Source organism: Rhinoraja longicauda, chromosome 33 (genome assembly GCF_053455715.1).
Source record: "Rhinoraja longicauda isolate Sanriku21f chromosome 33, sRhiLon1.1, whole genome shotgun sequence".
NCBI lineage: Eukaryota > Metazoa > Chordata > Chondrichthyes > Rajiformes > Arhynchobatidae > Rhinoraja > Rhinoraja longicauda.
Window position 1 is genome coordinate 3,825,170 of NC_135985.1, and position 17,783 is coordinate 3,842,952.

General features: G+C 40.5%; 1 long non-coding RNA gene across 1 annotated transcript in view; it reads right to left on the reverse strand.

Moving 5' to 3' along the window:
- Positions 1-14,580: 14,580 nt before the first annotated feature.
- Positions 14,581-17,783, reverse strand: part of LOC144608917 (uncharacterized) — a 34,691-nt gene continuing 31,488 nt past the window's right edge. Inside the window, exon 3 of the long non-coding RNA XR_013549255.1 lies at positions 14,581-17,146. This is a non-coding gene — a long non-coding RNA (uncharacterized LOC144608917). The remainder of the gene's footprint in view (positions 17,147-17,783) is intronic.

Genomic DNA, 17,783 nt, shown 5'->3' on the forward strand with positions numbered 1-17,783 from the left:
CCACAACTAACAATGGACCATTTCCTTAATCATCATTACTTTTTTGTTTTCATTCATTTGTTCTACATCTCGCGAAATATCTCCGTCTATACCTCTCGTTTCCCTTTCCGTTGACTCTCAGCTTGAAACAAGGTCTCAACCCGAAAAGTCATGTGTTCTTTTTCTCCAGAGATGCTGCCTGACCCGCTGAGTTACTCCCGTTTTTTGTGTCAATCTTCGGTTTAAACTAGCATCTGCAGTTCCTTGCTACACAAAGAATATATCGAGACATGCTACTTGTAAACCCAGCCCCTTCCACACTGTAAATCATCAACACCACTACCTTGACATTTAACTTAGATCTGATCGTAGAGGATTTCAGGCCTGGTTCTGCCTACTTTTGTTAATTGAAATTAACTTTTAGTTTAGTTTAGAGATACAGCATGGAAACAGGCCCTTCGGCCCACCGAGTCCATGCCAACCATTGATCCCTGCATACTAACACCATCCTACACACACTAGGGACAATTTGCAATCTTTACCAAAGCCAATTAACCAACAAACCTGTACGTCTTTAGAGTGTTGAAGGAAACCGTAGCACCTGGAGAAAACCCACGCAGGTTACGGGGAGAACGTACAAACTCCATACAGACAGCACCCGTAGTCAGGATCGAACCCAAGTCTCTGGCGCTGTGAGGCAGCAACTGTACAAAAGTCTATTGGTGGAGCAGTCTGAGAGACAACTTAAATGTTAGAAATTCCAATCAGCCTGTTTTCAAATTGTTGGAGTTTCTTTGTGTTACTTTGCATGATCCAATTCTTTTTACATTAAATTGGGCCTCACTGTCATAAGGAGACACAAGGAACATCAGATGCTGGAACGTTGCGTAGAACACTAAGTGCTGGAGTAGGGCATCACAGTAGCACAGAGTTGCTGCCTCACAGCACCTGAGACCCGAGTTCGATCTTAACTACAGGTGCTGTCTGTACCATCTCCCTGTGACAGTTGGGGTTTTCTCTGGTTGCTCCAGTCGGTACCCTCCCAGATTTCAAAGATGTGTGGGTTTGTATGTTAATTGGCCTCTGTAAATTGTCCCTAGTGTGCAGGATGCGAAAGTGGTATAAAAGGGAACTAGTGTGCAGGTGATCAATGGTCAATGTGGAGTCGGTGGGCTGAAGGGACTGTTTCCACGCTGCATCTATAACCTAAACTAAACTAAACTAAACTAAACTAAACTAAACTAAACTAAACTAAACTAAACTAAACTAAACTAAACTAAACTAAACTAAACTAAACTAAACTAAACTAAACTAAACTAAACTTAACTAAACTAAACATAGCACGTTAGCCAGCATCTTTGGAGGACATAGACAGGCAATAGAAACATAGAAAATAGGTGCAGGAGTAGGCCATTCGGCCCTTCGAGCCTGCACTGCCATTCAATATGATCATGGCTGATCATCCAGCTCAGTAACCTGTACCCGCCTTCTCTCCATACCCCCTGATCCCTTTAGCCACAAGGGCCACATCTAACTCCCTCTTAAATATAGCCAATGAACTGGCCTCAACTACCTTCTGTGGCAGAGAATTCCAATGTTCCATGCCACGACCCTTCTTCAGACTGCAATAACTCAGTCATAACTCTGGATAATGAAAAGACAAAATAACAAAACTTTGATCATATAACCAAAGCCATTAACTCTAAACATTACCCAGATTTGTTCCTATCATTTACTATGTCATGTAATGTGTTTGAAGATCATTATTAATTTTCGGTGCTCAGTTTTACTCCCGATTAGTGCATGAAACAAGATATGTGGGATTGATTAGACTGTAACAAATAGGATTTTTATTGTTTATTTGCCAAATTATTACTTCCATCAAACACAATGCTTAATATACCAAGAAAAGGGTGGCATGGTTGCACAGTGGTAGAGTTGCTGCCTTACTGTGCTTGCAGCGCCAGAGACCCGGGTTCGATCCTGACTACCGCTGCTTTCTGAACGGAGTTTGTATGTTCTCCCTGCGACTGTAAGGGGTTTTTTCTTTCATTCAGCCTATCAAGTCTACTCTGGCCGTTCAATCATGGCTGAACTATCTTTCCTTCCCAACTCCATTCTCCTGCCTTCTCCCCGTAACCCCTGACGCCCCTTACTAATCAAAAATCTGTCAATCTCCGCCTCATAAATATCCATTGACTTGACCTCCACAGCCGTCTGTGGCAAAGGATTCCACAGATATACCACCCTCTGACTAAAGAAATCCCTTGTCATCTCCTTTCCAAAGGTACGAGAAGGTGAAGCTATTGGAAGCAGATATTGGTCAATAAATGGTCTGGGGTTTCTAGTTGGTGATGGCAGCACAGTGACGCAGTGGTTTTGCTTCCTCACAGTGCTAGAGACCCTGATTATGGGTGCTGTCTGTGTGGAGTTTGTACGTTCTCCCTGTGACTGTGTGCTCTATTTCCTCCCACGGTCCAAAGATGTGCGGTTGTACAGGCTAATTGACTATGGTAAAAATTGTGAATTACACAAAAGTGTATAAGATAGTGTTAGTGTATGGGGTGATCACTGTTTGGAGTGGACTCGATGGGCCAAATGGCCTGTTTTTGCGCTGTAACTCCAAAGACTAAAGTAAAGTCTAAAGTACATCTCAGCAGATCAAGCAGCATCTGGGGAGGAAATAAACTGGCGAAACTTTGGTTTAAACCCTTCTCCTGACTGACTGTAACAGGGAGGAGAAAGCTGTAAAAGATAGATGGGGCCAGAAAAAAAATATGGCAAGTGATAGGTGGATACAAGTAACAGGAGAGGGGTGGGGGGGGGGGGGTGAGGTGAGTGGAATAAGTTGCAAAGGCAGGGATTGAAAAGTAGACAAAAGGGTGTCGGATAAGGAAAGAGGAGGAATGAAATGTAAAGCCAGAGGGAGTGATACAGGTGGAAGGGGATATTGTGGAAGGGAAAGAGGGGGCAATGGATGGGAGTGCAATTAACTTACAAACTCAGGGATGGGAGATAAGTGTACAAAGGAAGAGAAGGGAACAAGGTGACTGGGAGGAGGGAGATAGTGGGAGAGGGGGAAGCGCACCTGGTGTTGATGCACATGAAAGGTAGAGGAGGTAGGGGTGTATTACTTGAAATTGGAGAATTCAATGTTCATACCAATGGGCTACTAAAGTGGAATAGTATCATCTCAATTTTATTTTAATTATTTTGGATAAATAAGTTTTTCTTTTGTACTTTTCAATCTCATAAATAATGTTCTGCCTGTGACAACTATGCTCTGGTGATTGCCAACATCACTGCGTTATTGATGTTACCAGCAGTAACTCGAGACACAAGTATCTCAAGTTCAAATGACCTTGACATGCCTTCCCTTACCGAATAGTGAAAGGCCTGGCTAGAGAGGATGTTTCCACTCGTGGGAGAGTCTAGGACCAGAGGCCACAGCCTCAGAATAAAATGATGTTCCTTTAGGAAGAAGACAAGGAGGAATAGTCGAAGGGTGGTGAATCTGTCGAATTCATTGCCACAGAAGGCTGTGGAGGCCAAGTCAATGGATATTTTTAAGCCGGAGACAGATAGAATCTTGATTGGTCAAGGGTTATGGGGAGAAGACAGGAGAATGGGGTTGGGAGGGAGAGATAGATCAGCCATGATTGAATGGCAGAGTAGACTTGATGGGCCGAATGGCCTAATTCTGCTCCATTCACGTATGAACTTATGGGATGTGCAGTAGACAAATGTCTGGGTGTAAATAAACTCAAAGACAATTGAGCTTAGTTATTAAAATCGTTTGTTTTACTTTCACAAAGGTTTTGCTATCCCTTTAAAGGCATGCTTCAACTTCGAGATAACTGTTCCCACGCCTTGCCCTCATACCCTTATGAACTGTGTTTGTTTTTACAAGTCGGCCTGATCAGTACTGAATACAATGATTCATATTGTGGAAATGTGCAAAAGTAAACCTGACCAAAACGTCATTAAAATGCTCCAACCTTTCTTGAGGTTGATAAGGTGCTGATTTCACTTGCTGCAACTTCTCTTTATCTCCTAGTCATTATCAAAAAATATATATTAATAGCTAATGTTATCGTTGATTCTTACAACTTTTGTTGACCTGTTCGACTATGTCATATCCAGAGCTGCCCCTTGGTTCACCTTGGTGCGACCTCGCACCCTGTCTACACTAAGTCATGTGTCAATATTATATATATCATAGAGCCCTCTCTGGGCTCTGTGTGCTTATGCTGATAGATACATTTCCAGGGTGAACTGATGGACCTCCTGGAGTCAGACATTTTTTTGGCCATTTAAAAAATCAAACCTATCGAAAGGCAAACAACTCTGTGTGAGTTGCTGTACCTGAACGGCGGTACACAACGTTATCATCCAGAGTACGTGTCACGGTGAACACTAGGAATGCAAAAATGCATTGGCCTTCGATAACAACTGATAACAACTAAAATACAACATATTGATTACTATGGTCTGGGGGGGGCATAGACGGAGTGTGTCAGACAGTTCCCAGACAGTCAGTCCATGTTCTACTGAGGGGTGTAGAGAGGAGAGTGGGGTTCAGTATAGCACCACCCCGGTGATCTCCCAAGGATTGGCGAGGCAACCAGTCAGCCAGGGAAGCGGCAGATTTTTTTCGCAAGGTTTTGGAAGTAAGGTCGCACGGTGCTGTTAAACATTCCGTGGTGCCATACATAGTTCATCCATCAGCCCTGAAGCAAGGAATGTGACTCATAGATAGACTCATAGTTTTTTTTTCCGCAACCAATTAGCTGCAGCAACTCCAGATATAGATTTACAAAATGGGCAATGGTCATGCATCTTAGCGGAGAGGGGACATTTAACTGGCAAGGGGATTGAATTTGTCATCCTGTCGTGTTGCCCCGTTGACTTTTTGCAACCAAGATTGGGCTAAAACAGTTCCAGGCGGGTTCAGGACTAACTTCTGTGGAAATTGGGCAATGGGGATAACGGGGAGAGCGTTACATTGCCAAACGAATGTTTACAACAGCCGCCCGCCTGACAATTCATCCAGGCCTTTCGCTAATGAAAGTCCAACAGATTTTTAAACCATTACAGTTATCACTGAGACAGATTTTTTTTAAAAAACGGTTTGCAGTTCGCATTAACCGGAAATCTGAATGGAATATAATTTAGCTTTCCTGGAGTTATGTCATTAATATTAAGCCATAAAATGGCTTGTGGTGCTTAGCCCTGTCTCTACTCAATGAAGTCATGACATCGGTTTGATTTATGCTCCTATTCCAGATCTAAATCAGCAATGACACTAGTTATATTGTTTTAACCTTAGGAGATTGTCTTTTTTTCTTGATTAATATTTAATTCATAGTCCAAGCGTTTGCTGTTACAGTTATAAAAAAAATGAATGAAATACTTTGCTATGAAATCAATGGATGTGCATTCAATCCTTGTGAGAAATATATTAATTAAGGAAGAGTATGATTATTTTGTTACGGATCAGTGGGTAATATTTGCTTGGTCTGGCAATGTTTATTCCGTACCCTAAATGTTTTGGCATTTTTTTAAATCTTGGTGGGTGTGAGTTGGGACGATTTGTGGCCCCGAAATGAATAAAGAAATTCAGAACTGCTCAATAGCTGTGAAACCACTGGTTTGCCGCTGTTTGCAACCTAATAAACAGACCAACCCGATGGAACACTGGATTCGAATGGATATTCCATTAATCAATAGGTAGACACAAAAATGCTGGAGTAACTCAGCGAGACAGGCGGCATCCCTGGAGAGAAGGAATGGGAGACGTTTCGGGTCGAGACCCTTCTTCAGACTGAGAGTCAAGGGAGAGGGAAACGAGGGATGTGGAAGGGTAAAGTGTGAAAACGAGAGATCAAAGGGGACGTCGGTCAAGGCAAATGCAGATGCGTCGCCCTGAACTCGACGATGCTGAGGCACCACTGAATTCTCTGATCCCAAGGAATGGGGACTGAGGATCTGGCGTTGCAGGTAGAGGTAAACTCAATCAACAGCCCAGCATTAATCCCTTGAGCCTTCGAATTGGGGTGCTGGTTGTTGATGGGCTATTGTACCACATTTACATTTGAAATGTACTTAATAATAGTTCAATCAGCGAGTCTATGAAACAGACAATCATATTTGTAACCGTCTTTAAAAAATCGTGATTATGCGGAAATGCTCCATTTTGCTGAACCACATTTATCTCGATAAGAAGTTGTGCCCTGTAAAATATAATTATTACAGCGCTAATGCATTATGCAAAACGAACTGCAAAATGCAATTGGGGTATACATTGTTAAGAAAGATTTCCATTAGGTTCCTCCAGCGATAATGCAGATAATTGGACCCCGGTTTATTCGTTTAGTTTAACGAACACCTGACAATTCTTCAATTTCCCCGACACTTATCGAAACAGAAGCCTACCTGTGTACATCTAACAATAAAACATCCTAGACAGGAAACAGAGGGCGATACATTGATATATTTTGAAACTGCACAGATGGTGCAAGGTTCTGAACTTTAAAATGTGATTTCTTACGCTTCTTGCTTTTAAAAACATCATGCTGTGGGTTTGGAATTATCATTCTGGTTCCCGAGTCTAGAACTCTGTTTTATAATCGGTAACACTGATTAAAATTAACAGGTGGTCACTCAACAAATAACAAGTGCTGTCTTTTTTTTAGATTATTGGGTTATATAGTGCCTGGGACAACTTTAACCGTAAGATGCTCCAAGTGATAGGATCTCGGGGAATAGACTTATTCATTTTGCTTCTCTCTAGAGATATTCCCTGGCTCGCTGGCTCAAATGATGGACCGAAAACTCAACTGATACCCGTCTCTGCCGACTACTGAGATGTGCTGGACTTGGGCAGCTATTGTCCTTGTGTCTTTGTGTCCACTGCCTACACACTATCCCTATCCATGGTCCTTGACTGGTCAAACGGCAGGATTTTAAAAAAATACCTGAGTACAGTGCAGGGAGAGGGGAGGGGAGGCAAACCGAATTGTCTCCTTGTTTTGAGAAGCTTTTGATGCGATAGATCTTTAAGCAAGGTACTTAAAGACTCTTGTGAGGCCCGTTGAACTGCGGTATTTATTCACAAAATGCTGGAGTAACTCAGCAGGTCAGGCAGCATCTCGGGAGAGAAGGAATGGGTGACGTTTCGGGTCGAGACCCTTCTTGGTGGGCATGGATGGCCGTTCAGTGTTTGGCCGTTCACGGGCAGATTTGCCTTGGCTGACCCGTAAACTTTATTTCTCGAACCAAATTACAGTGAAGTTCTTGGGATCGTGTAATGAAGTAGGAAGAACAAGCGCGCTGCCCACATTGTGTGACTGTGCCGCCACATGTTCAGTATGGATTATTGGCAGCTGTTACAAGCGCTGTTATCAGGAACCCAAATCATTTCAAATCCCATTAATACTTACCTCGTGTATTCAATGTTCCATTAAAACCCTTACTGAACACACGAAATGGTTGCTTAAATATCCATCTTGTTATACACGTTATGAAAATTGGATGCTATTTGGAAATGTTCCCACCATTTCAGTTGCAATTTCAAAGTAATTTAACTGCTGATTTCAAATAGCATTATGAAACAAAGTGGAACAATTCTGAGTTTAGTGTCCTCGTATTCTGCAATATGGGAAACGTAATGGTCCTCTTTCTATAACTTCTGCAATGCAATTTTCACTTGATATGTGTCAAATCCTGATGCTTCCCTTAACTTTTACATTTACCACAAAGCAAATGAGTTCCCTAATGGGGCATACGGCGCTCTACTGGGTTAGAAATAAATAACTTCGTTGGGATCTTAACTGTTAACGCGTGAAGCCTAAATATGTTTTACGAAGCAATGTAACAATTTTCATGGAAACGTAAACGGTAAAGTGGTGGGGTGTGTGTGATAGAACAGTAGGGAATGAAAGATGGGTGATCTCGGACGTTTATTTTGTGGTTACCAACGTGTTATCGTGAGAAAATACGCAGAATTAAACTTGCGGCATTTCTAAAGAGGATTTCTGTAAAATAGAATATAAGAAAAAACATCCTAAGCCACATTTTAAAATTAATAGCCATCCATTCTAACCTAACATTTGTCATCTTGGTCAGTATAATTGGGAGAGGTAATAACTTTAATAACTAACCTAAAATTTGTCAACTTGGTCAGTATAATTTGGAGAGGTAATAACTTTAATAACTGTAGTAATAATCATGAAGTTCGCTTTGCTCCAAATCTTTTCCGATTATCTGATTGGGAAATGTCGCTTGACACTGAAGTTGACTGCCTTAAATGTTTATTCCATTACTACGACGGCGCGTTCGCTTTTAGTAATAGTCTTCGATGGTTTCATTTTATCACAGTTCGTTCAATAAAGAAAAACATATTTCTTATTGGGAAAAATAACATGATTTTTTGCAATCTTCTTTCCACATAAAGCATGCAACAATTGGAAAAAAAGTGTTTAGTGATATTAATTTGATTAACTTACTAATGTTCCTAACGAACGCATTCATTGAAAGCAGCATTAAATAAGTATTTAAGTGTTTCATCTGTTTTTTTTATTATTTATTTTCACTGCTTACGTAGTGATAAATTTTAATCAAATGCTAACGTGCGACTGTAACCTTTACAAATCTTCAAAGACACGGTTAAAATTGTATTTTATACAGTTGAAAATATTGTTTTAGCTTCCAAAATGCAACGATTAGTCTTTTTTCCTCCTTTGCTTCTTTCTGCAATTCATACAATGAGTCGGGTTCGGTGTTTATGGAACAATGTAAAAGATTAATACAACTTTTGAGCAAATAAATCTTCGGGGACAGTACCGCTCTAACATCCTATATTCTATGAGTCTATTTTTGTTGGCCTGTGTATATCAATGGCCAGAAATTACAATCACATTTAGTTATTGGGTTCTTTGCTTTTGGAAACGCATAACCTTCGTTTATCAATGTTGATCTTTACGGTCACTAACTGCGGGATTGCACCCTTAATATAATATATAAATCACCATTGCATTGTTTCATGAGAAAATAAAATATTCACTTATATGTTATTTCTATGAAAGGATAGAATCAGTTCATGTATTATTATTGCTTACTATATTTCTTACCATCAAAAATTATATTCGCAAATGAATGACATTTTGAACTTCATTTCCTTGCAGTTTCAAATAGAGTCGTATTTAATTTCTAGCTGGCTAATGACCTAAATATGTGCATTGTTCATTTATGTTACTAAGATTATCTTGTTTTTGTTTTTGTATCCGTCTAGATAATTTCAGAATGATGGAATCTAACCATTCCTCGGATTCCTTGCCGCTTGCCTCAGTGCATAGAGCTGGTAGATTGGTCAGTTTCATTAATCTGCCTTAATAGTCCTTTCACAGATGTAGAGAGAAGCACTTTAGTGTTTTGGACCAATCTTCTGTGAGGCTGAAGGGGGAAATATGACAGCACAGGACGATGGATTGATGGCATTTTGGATGGCGAGTCTCTGTCTGTCTCTGTCTCTGTCTCTGTCTCTGTCTCTGTCTCTGTCTCTGTCTCTGTCTCTGTCTCTGTCTCTGTCTCTGTCTCTGTCTCTGTCTCTGTCTCTGTCTCTGTCTCTGTCTCTGTCTCTGTCTCTGTCTCTGTCTCTGTCTCTGTCTCTGACTCTGTCTCTGTCTCTGTCTCTGTCTCTGTCTCTGTCTGTCTCTGTCTCTGTCTCTGTCTCTGTCTCTGTCTCTGTCTCTGTCTCTGTCTCTGTCTCTGACTATCTCTCTCTCTCTCTCTCTCTCTCTCTCTCTCTCTCTCTCTCTCTCTCTCTCTATCTCTCTCTCTCTCTCTCTCTCTCTCTCTCTCTCTCTCTCTCTCTCTCTCTCTCTCTCTCTCTCTCTCTGCCATTCCCTCCACAGTGCCGAATGTGTCATGCTTTGTCACATCTTGTGTGTTTTTACTGAACATTTGAATAAAAGCATCTGCCAGGTATTCCTGACACTGTGGGTGGAATTCGCTGCCATCCACAAAGAGTTTGCAGTTCCATTTGCATAAGGTCGGAGCAGAGCTTCTGATGGAAGTTCACCGGCATCCCAGTCTCTTAGCAACAATATGCACTTTTGGTCCTTGCATTAAATTGACGGGTCCCCTTTTTATTTCTTTCACATGGTGCTACACAATGAAATGTCACCCTCAAACCTGTGTCTGTCACTGGTAGGTCAACTTTTTTCTTCCTTTAAGTCCAATTAGAAGATGAGGCTATTCACTGAGTCCAAAATGGTTCGTTTTATTTGTTAATTAATATTAATAACATTTCCAGTATTAATGGACGGAGCTGCATAAACATTCTAGAGATAAGGACCAAATTACTGGCACCTGCACAACAATGCATTTTGGAGTCAGTAATAGGATGCCGAGATTGGAGAGCAGTTTTGGGTCATATTCCCCACCCATTTATTTGAGATAGGATTGAGCGCTGCTCCGAGAACTGAATGTGCTGAGAAAATTAGTGACAACCTCTGTATGTCGATGGGAATTTCTGACATAATACAGCTGCTGAGAACTGGTGTTAATGGAGGGTCAACTCAGGACAATGGTATCCATCACATGCCTCGTAGCTCCCCTGTCATCGCGGCCACTTTTGACTGCTCTATCACCCGGATTTTAGTTATTCAATTACTTGGGATTTTCCTCTCTGAACACCCAGTTGCTAATTTTGTGTTTTCGCGTCAATAACGCGGTTAAACTGTCTTTCGTCGTTCTTCTAAAATAAAATCATCTCAAACGCATGATCCGGCTAAATAAGAAAACGTGGACACGTTGAGAATCACGCAGAGATTCTGCTAACCGATGCACCTGTCCAACAAGTTCCTGATATACCAGTGTACTATGCCGGCAACAACTTTCACCAAAAACAATTATATTGAAAATAAAGTTATTTTAGTGCTTAATTTAAAATAAATATTTCAGAAATTATAAATATAATTTGCGATAACTATTTTGTGCTATATGTCATTGGGTAATATGATAGACAGACAGACAGACAGACAGACAGACAGACAGACAGACAGACAGACAGACAGACAGACAGACAGACAGACAGACAGACAGACAGACAGACAGACAGACAGATAGATAGATAGATAGATAGATAGATAGATAGATAGATAGATAGATAGATAGATAGATAGATAGATAGATAGATAGATAGATAGATAGATAGATAGATAGATAGATAGATAGATAGATAGATAGATAGATAGATAGATAGAAAGAAAAATAACTGCAGATACTGGTACAAATCGAAGGTATCACAAAATGCTGGAGTAACAGCAGATCAGGCAGCATCTCAGGAGAGAAGGAATGGGTGACGTTTTGGGTCGAGACCCTTCTTCGACCCGAAATGTCACCCATTCCTTCTCTCCATGCTGCCTGACCTGCTGAGTTACTCCAGCATTTTGTGATACGATAGATAGATAGATAGATAGACAGACAGACAGACAGACAGACAGACAGACAGACAGACAGACAGACAGACAGACAGACAGACAGACAGATAGATAGATAGATAGATAGATAGATAGATAGATAGATAGATAGATAGATAGATAGATAGATAGATAGATAGATAGATAGATAGATAGATAGATAGATAGATAGATAGATAGATAGATAGATAGATAGATAGATAGATAGATAGATAGATAGATAGATAGATAGATAGATAGATAGATAGATAGATAGATAGATAGATAGGTAGATAATTTTAATGATGCATATCACGTAACAAAAATTCATTTATCTGTATTCTACACTAAAATATATATTAAATTAGACACACTCTGTTATTTTTTCCCAAGCAGGAAATATAAAATCTGAGTTTAAATTCATAATCAACAATTGAACCTTTTCCTCTCAACACAAAAAGGTGATAAACATTTATTTTTTAAAATATCTTAAACATTGCGATGTAGCCAAATATTTTATGCTTTTTCGGGTCATTTATTAACCTCGATTGATCACCGTGATTTCGTGAATAATATATATTTCGTGAAACCTGAAGCTAAATCTGTCTTTGTCGGTGCAATGTTATTAGTATGAAGGTTCTCAAATAGTTTTGAGTAATATTCAAATAGGACCGTGTTATATAGGGACTTAACACCTGTTCACCGCTGTAAGTGCGGCCTGTGATCTTGTACAGTTAAAACAGAACTAGTCTTGGCTGGAAAAGTTAGGTGTTTGCTCCACTAGTTTTCATCAGCGATAAGTCTCGTGCTATCTGGTCCTGCGCATCCATTTGCTGCCTTTCTATCTATCATTCTATCTAATTTATTGACGATCTTCTGTGACAAATGGGCCGTTTTTCATGCAGACCTTCACTGGAGCTTTGGCAGTTCGTCCTGTCTCTGTATTTTCAACCTCGTAGCTCACTCACATGTCCTGTAATGTATATTCAAGATAAATATACCGGAAATTTAGCTTCCTGAAAACAGCTGGGTTAAAAGTCAAATGGGCTCTGTTAAATAATTCACGTGTCATATTTCTTCTGTTTTGTCAAGTTTGCCAAAGAAGATGAAACGACCCGATAGAGATGTGGTAGACTTGGTCATTTGGTCTGTGGCTTCCCGATATTCAGATCCATTATAGAGTTTACAGATGCTCAATGCTAAAGTACAAAGTAAGATATATTAATTTTCCTTTCGATCTATGTTTGCGCCATTGAATAGTTATTCCAACTGCCTCTTTCCCCAAAGGCCGTTAATGGTTTGCGATATATATATTTACTGGGTAAAATAAATAAAATTAATAGATAATACTTAAAGAATATATAATCTTGAAAATAATACAAATTCCTCCTGAAACCTAAAGATAATCCCTGAAGCAACATGTTCACGTTGACTTCTTTAAAACTTAACGAGGACACAGCGTAGGTCGAAATAGCTGTGAGATTTAATATGTTCTCAACACCCTTGTGTATTTTGTGCCAAAAACATCTGTTTGGTGCCTGCGACTTTTACTATTAATCAATACATGAACTGGCACATGCAATAAGTTACAATGCTCAATTCGAGTCTGTTTTGAATAATCTTCTAATGGCCCATTAATGGTATTGTGCGGCGCAGAGTATGGTTAAAAGAAAGATGATCCATAATTCAAATATTGTGCTCTAGAACTGCAAGCGAGGATTCCCTCTAAGTGTTACCTGTCCCTTCCGTTCGAACAAGTCACCACAAACATTGCCATCAGTCTCCTTGGACTGTTTCTGATTATAGCCAAAAGTTTTTTTTTGCCCAGCCATGAATTGAACGAAAAACATGCCTCGAATTTTCAAACACTATGCCAGATCACCCAAAGAAAATGTTTAAAGCTGTTTGAATTTTTCTTTTTTAAACCATGCAGTTGTTTCGTGCAGGCAAGGGCAAGACTCGGTGATACTGAAATCAGCGGTGTATCAATTTTACAGCAAATGCATTTAGTACACATCCCCCTCGCATTCTAAAGCAGGAAGGTCATAATTTCTCAGTAGGCAACCAGAATTATCCAATTCTGCAGTGCGAGTTATCGCAGATCCAGTTACACGAAAAAGGTAGTTATTTGCAGCAATATTTAACAGGTGATGGAGATGGTGCCGAATCTAGTTATTACGCAATGATGGTATATTGTCTAACGGGTTGTGTTGTTTGATGCTATCACAGTATGTTTAATTGAACGCAAGAAATGGGTTTCGTCTGGAATCACTGAAACCCGCCAACGCTCTGAATTTTTTAATTTTTTTTTGCATTCCTATGCAAGAATTCTATGCCCATAACTTCTAAACCCATAGAAATGTATAGATTTTCTAGAATGCGAATTCTCTGACTAATAATATTTGGTGATGCTATACGAGTGATGAATAGAATGTACAATAAACTTGCGCCGTTTTTTCTTACGGGTTGGATTGGACCTGACACGCAACTACTGATTGAATAAGTTATATTATCGGTAGAAATAACAAACCAGCGGTGGAACAATTTTTTTTTAAGAGTTGAATAATTACCCTCGATCACTGAACGAGGCATTCACAAAATTTGCCTCATTAAATACATCCAAAACAATGTATGTTGCCCTGTTGCTGATTACACTCACGAATACATCTGCCTTGAACTTGAGATTTATCTCATTTTATTATCGTTGTTAATCGTTATAAACATTACAATATCTCAGCGTGGCTGCCCATTAGCTGTCCTATCTCTGCCCCAGAAGATTACAAAGTCTAATGGGCAATGATTCGAACTTTACTCTATTCCGACTGAGCAGACATACGTTACTTTTGCACTGTTCGCTACACAGATAGAGTTAGAGCTCCAAGATAATTATATGAGAATGCAGGAAAATCAAAGGTGTGTGTAACCTACCATCTTAAGTTGTTCACCTTTTCGTAAGACCCATTTAAGTTTTATCTGTCCCTGTGTTTCCTCTTTTTGTTTTAAATCTATAGGTAATTTTCTGGAAAAAAGGTAGGAAAATGTTCCAACCACATACAATGGTGTTGTAAATGTAACCAATACCCAGGGTTCATCTTTCAACTTCCATTTAAATGCCAGACACTATTAACTTTTTCCAAGTATTTTATTTTGTGCAAATCATCGTTCAGACACCAAGATCTTAACAGCCATCCACTTCCGTGGATTCTCATTGGGTCCACTTTAATATAAATCACAAAACAATTAATTTCTTAACAAGCCTCAGAAATGCTCAGTGACAAAGTTTATTGATGATATCTGGGTCAAGTATTTATTTGATGACAATAACTTTCAGGGTTTCCCCGCGGATGAACGATTGATTTGGGTGAATCGTTCAGTCAGAAATTTGGGGACACAATTTACAAATTTACATCGGCTGCTTGCCTAAAAAAATATATCTTTCTAAAATATCAAGAGCTGTGAATTTTGCCAAGTGTAACATTGAATAACGGGCAAGTTGCAACGCCGTGCCGCTAAATAATCAATTAAAAAAAAAAGCTAAGTATCAGTTTGGTCATGGAAGTATTATTGGCAGGAGATGCAACATTTGAAATATTTACACCCCCTCGTTTTAGTCACAAATAATACAGAATGCTGCAGTCCCATTGTCTCCGGCGTCCATTTGGACAGAAAGTATTTTATCATTTTGACCGACCTGCATGCTCAACCCCTCTGCTCCAATGATCATAAGTGCACATGACAATATTGGTATTGATTTCAAAATTGTTTGGAAGTGGTAGCTTATTTAGGAGGAGCGTAGAATAAGACGCTGCATTTTTTTCCTACAGTGCCTTCCACGTTGGTTCACGCCACCCATTTTCATTTGATTCGTTTTAGCATGAAATAAAAATCTTTTTTTTTTCTGAATGGTGCTCTATCTTAGTAATCATCAGAGTCTTTATCTCCTGGACTCTTTCGTTAGATAGAGCGTTTATGCTAATTATGGCCAAATTCATCCCAATGTGAAATATAGAAACAAAGAACTACAGATGCTGATTGAAACTAAAGGTCGTCACAAAGTGCTGGAGTAACTCATCTGGTCAGGCAGCATCTCTGGAGAAAAGGGATAGGTGACGTTTCGGGTCACATTGAAGTAAGGTCCCGACCCGAAATGTCACCCATTGCTTTTCTCCAGAGATGCTGCCTGACCCGTTGAGTTACTCCAGCCTTCGTGTCTAACAATGCGAAATATACCGGACAGACACATAATGTAACAGGAAATTCTATATTGGCCGCATACAAGGGGCCGCCAAATTAATATTATCAGCTGATGTGGACGTATATCTAAACGCATAGGGAGGAATTACAGATGCCGGTCTAGACTGAAGATAGACACAAAATACTGGAGTAACTCAGCGGGTGACAGCATTTCTGGAGAAAAGGAATTTGCGACGTTTCGGGTCCAGGCCCTTTTACGGACTTTCAGTCTGAAGAAGGGTCTCTATAGGAATGTCACCTGTTTCTTTTCCCCAGAGATGCTGAGTCTGAACAAAGTTCTCGATCCTAAACGTCACCTATTCCTTTTCTCCGGAGATGCTGCCCGACCCGCTGAGTTATTCCATCATTTTGTGTCTGAACATCTGAAAGTGGTGGGTGTTCAACGGTTCTCTTAAAACGACTTGGGTTCGGAATTATTCTGGGTATGAGAAGGGGCAGAGGTACAAGTGCGTGTTAGTGGTACGGGGGTGGGAGGGCATGGAAGAAGTCGAGGTGAAGGCACGAAGAAGAGGACTAAAGGGGTAGGCAAGTAGGGCCGGTGGAGAGAGGGTAGAGGTAAAGGGAATTGATGAGATGTGAAGAGGGGGGAGGAAGAGACTGGCTGGGGAAGATGCACGTCGCGGGAGGTGAAACTGGAGCCGGGAATGGACCTCCTTTCCCGTAATCAGTCCTCATTAATTTGTTTTGAGGATATCGTATTAGTCATGGAGCGTGCTTCGAGTGTGTGAGCTGATTAGGCCAAGGTAGTGTTTAGAGCTTGCTTAGGGACGGCGTAGACTGTGCGATTGAGTGGAGAAAAGCTGATTACATCAAGGAATTCCGTTTACCTATATTTTTCAGATCATTAGTGAAAGCTTGGGCTGATTACTAAACGGGCGGTTGAGGACGTGGGATCCCGCTTGTTGTTTACTCCGAGTTCCCCCAGCCTCTCTCTGCTCTGTCATAACCTGTAATAGAATGCTCTTTGACAGGAGTTAAACTCTATCGACCATTCGATTCATTTCCAACTGACAGGGAGGACACATAACATACATATGGCTTTTTTTTCCAAACGAATGTAATAAGGCAATGACGTCTCTTGCATTCTCAAAGCAATGGGAAGAGATTCCAGTCGAGTGTATTGATCACATTTTAATGTTGATAGAAATAAGCTGCAGAATAGCGTGAGATCTGTGCTATTCTCGCTGATTATTGGCCTTTCAATTGGCAGACAAGGCATCTCACTCGTATATTTTCTTCATGCAGATATCAAAGGGCTTCTGGTCAAACCGATGGGAGGTCATTCCAATAACACCCAAGGTCAGTTCTGGGAGCCAGTGTGTCTCACAGTCATTTTTCATCCGCTTGCGACATTAAATGACAGTTGCAAGAGGCTGGATGTTGCTGGCGACGGCATCGTGTGATGTAACCAACACATGCCGAGGGATTAGAAACCACTACGAGCCACGGGTCTGTAGATTAAAAGGGAGTAAGAATAAGGTTTAAGCTTTTATTATTGTCACATGTATCGCGGTACAGTGTATTTTTCCCCGTTGCATGCTGTTCTATCAGATCAGATAATACCATACATGAATACAAACAGGTCAAACTCATGTGCAATAGATAGACCTGAGGATGAAGAGTTAGAATGTGCAATATAGTTTTCTGCGTTTTAGCACATGGGTTCCAAAGGTCAATTCCCACGATGTGGTTCGAGGGGAATCGGATAGTATCGTATCTTATGGAAAGTATCTAATGAAGGGCCAGGGAGGCCTGAAAGCAGAGGGGGAGAAGCTGTTCCTGAGTCTAGCGGTGCACTCTTTTCAAACTCCTGTATCTTCTGCCTGACGGGACCAGGGGAAAAGAGGGAATACAAAGAAAGGAGGCGCCAAAACGATATCTTGTAAAGAGTATTGGGTGACAACGGGTTTCCAAAGACACTCTCGTGTCTATTCTGCAATGTCGGCGCAAAACCTTTCCTTGGAGTTGCTCCAGGAAATCTACCGTATGGCCATTGGTGCCACGGTTAGAAGTCAACGCCGTTCAGTGACTGGGTCTAGGGGGAAAGAAAAAATAACATACGCCGGGATTGTCGCTTGAACATTTATC